A 3455-nucleotide genomic window follows, 5' to 3' on the forward strand; every position below is an offset into this window, starting at 1 on the left:
GATTTTGTAGAAGTGTGTTTTTTTAAATTTAATCGCATAGGGATTATCAGTGGGGGGGGGGGGGGGAAGAAAACTTGAAAGAGTTCAGCTATCAAAATTAGCATGCAAAATGTATGTGGGTAATGAGTCTAGCGTTAAACTATTGAATTAAACTGAACTATTTCCTTATTTTTATTTCTGTATCGTAAGCATTTGAGTGAATAAATGATCTAGCAGTCATTTATAAACAGGTGTGTTAACTACTAGGATGTGATAAAATTATTCATTTTCTTTATGTGAAATTTACAGTAAAGGTTCCTTGGACTTAATTTTAAATTATTATTAAAGATTAAATTTACTAACTCTACCACAAACCTGAAATGTTTTAACTTTTATACTGGTAAATACTTATTTGTCTTATTGGATAACTTTTAGTGCCTTAGAGTTTGGAACAACGACTTTTAAACATTGTGAAATTTCCAGAGGTTGCAGTTGTTGCTTCATGCCACCATGAAAAGCTACTTATATCCAATTCAGCTGAGGTACCTCCTTCTCTTTGCCAGAGCCCCTGCGCCGCTGCCACCCCACACATGAACACACACACACAGGGTTAATAGGACTATTAGGACAAAATTAGCTGAAGGTTTTATTTACACTGATCACGCAGTACATCACATAATCTCTTGAGAATAGATGACATTTAGCACTGACCTGCAGTTCCTTCCTGCTGGGCACCATGCTGCTTTTAGGACAGTAGTAATAAAAACAAAGGCATCCTTTTCTTTTGTACTGAAATGTCTTCAGTAGCACCCATGCAGTACAGAGAGAAAGAAAAAGTCTGGATGCAAATGTAGAGTAAAAGGAAGAGTTGTAGACCAAAGGAATTGTGAATCTGTACAAAGACAAGAGCTGGGGGTTGTGTTTTGTTGTGGGTTTTTTTATCCTCTGCACCCTGCCTCCCTCTCAGTATGAGATCTGGAAAGGAAAAATATGTTTCTCTGCACCAAGCCCTGCTGACTGATTTCCTACAGTGTTTTAAATGCAATATTTTCAGAAACCTGGCACTGAACCTGAAATTTTCCTATTTCAGGATTTTTTTTCTACCTCTCTGTGAAGCTTATTTATCATAACTTTTGGATGTTATGAGGCACATAGAGCTTGAGGCTGACCATGAAGTTTTGCATACTTATACAGAGAGTACACTTTGGTCTTCTTGCAAAATGTGGTGGATTTCCTGTGATGGAGAAAAATATCTTAATTTATAACGTAAGGCTGAACTGAAAAATACTAGATTCATCTAATGAGAGTATGTGGGCAGCTCCGAGTATAGATTTCCAAACTTCAGAATAATTGAAGCTTCAGTGTTAAGTTTATCTTCTTGCAATTATTCAGAGCTGTGACTTCCCTACTAGTGAAACATTGATCTTCTTGCTAGTTAGGCACTTTGTTAAAATATGTCAGTATCCATGCTGAATCTACCATAACATTACTGAAGCCCGTTAATGAATTTATGTTAATATGTTTCTTGTCAGTATACCTGAAAACTAGTGCTTTTTCTCTTATAGAAGAAATAATTCTGTTTAAACACCATCTACCATGAAAAATTCTTTAATTTAGACGTATAGGGTTTTTTGGCATTGTATTAATAGAATAATGAAGGCATAAGTGTGTTCAGAAACAACAGTTCAGTTTTGCCCATAGGTCAGATCTAGCTGTGTACCTGTTGAGAGTAGAAGAAACTGCACCTACAACTGGTAGAACTCTAGTCTCCCTTTGCTACTGGTTGTTGCAAACTTGGAAGTGCACTGAGGCCACTGTGCTTTCTACCTGTTTCTTTTGAAGAATATCGCTCTTTATTGGAAGCTTTACTTGTATTAGCTATGCTGGGGGGATAAATAGTTGAAGTAACTTTTAACCTCAGCTGTTTCACATGATGGGTCTGTATCCTGATGGCTGTTTGGTTACAGGTGTTGGGCTACACACCAAAAAATGTGACTCCTCTTTTACCTAAGAGCTTACCTGACTATGAAGTGAGTGTTGCTTTAGACAAAGATCCCATTGTAGAGACTTGATTTTACAGTAGTTCAGTTGCCCTTCAGTTAAAATATATGCAGTAACTGTCATTGTTTTGTTAGTACAGAGTTCCTCTATAGGATACTTTCTACAATTTTTCTTCCTGTCTAAATGGGAGGGAAGAAAATCAGAGGAAAGCTAAGCTGAAGATACAGGTTATTGTGATTTGAAGTCTGTTAGTTTGGTGACTGTGATTCTTAATGCAAAATCAGTGCAACGGTAGAGTGATCAGAAGCTTGCATATCACTGCATAGTTTGTTTGGATCAAGCAGCTCTAATAATTCGTGACTAAAAGTAAAACTTTTTTTGTCTCAGGCAAGCAACTGAAGAAGCAAATAATGGGAATTTCAAAGTTATGTTCACTAGCATACACTTAAATCTTTTTATGTGATGCGACTCTGAACAGTGAGTATTGCAGGTAGCTGTGGAAGCAGCGCCTCATTTTGATTTTGCATTAACTGAAGGGAATTGCTAAGAGTTTAATCTGCGTTTGGCAACAATTCCTTAAAAGGGCTGATAGGTATCAAAGTATTTGAAACAAAAAATGTAATCCCATGGTTAATTTTAGAAAGTATATTTAGGTGTGTGTATTATGTGTTAGAGAGGATTGTAATCTTTTGAATTGGCTTTACAGTTGTATGAACTAAAAATGTGTCCTTCAAGTGCCTAAATATTTTGTGACTTGTGAGCATATTAATGCTACTTCTATTTTTCTGACACAAGAGAGCCCCTACAGTGGTAACTCCTCCAGGGTTTATTGTCCCTAAGAAGGTATCTCTTAAACCTGCTGTGGCTGTAGATTCTAACTTCAGAAACTGCCACTTCACTCCTAATTACAAATGGGAGAGGTGCATTTACTGAACACTTCAAATACTTTAATGGCTGTTACTTAGTACAAAGTTGTCCGAACTTTTTAAGTGTTCTTGTGAATGAGAAGCAGCATAATGCATCAGAGCTTGGGTGAGTTTTAGCGTAAGGAATGGTTTTTGGTTAACTCCTAACTTCTTTTTGTTCCTTTTGGCTTTTAGGGAGAGGTTAGCCTAGAATTAGTAAAGAATCTGTAATTCTCTAAGTTTCTCTCGAAATGTGTTTGGGTTTAGAAATTGCTTAATTTAAACATTACTTACAAGTGGTAGTAAATTTCAGCCCGATTGGTTTAAATGTTTGTTTAAAACAAATCCACAGAGTAGACAACGATTTGTAACCTTAAGAAAAGTTGCACAGGTGGCTCTGCCTTCTTCTGAGGTAGTAGGTATAGTAGCAGCTTATTATTTTGTCCTCTAAGCAAACTGTTCAATAATGCATTGAGCTATTCAGTTAAAGCCAACTACAGTCACAGGTGTAAAGTTAGGAGCTTTCTGAGACTGTTCCCCTGGTCCCCCACCCTCAGCATTTCAGGTGAC

The sequence above is a fragment of the Patagioenas fasciata genome, chromosome 9, assembly GCF_037038585.1.
Source record: "Patagioenas fasciata isolate bPatFas1 chromosome 9, bPatFas1.hap1, whole genome shotgun sequence".
NCBI classification, from domain to species: domain Eukaryota; kingdom Metazoa; phylum Chordata; class Aves; order Columbiformes; family Columbidae; genus Patagioenas; species Patagioenas fasciata.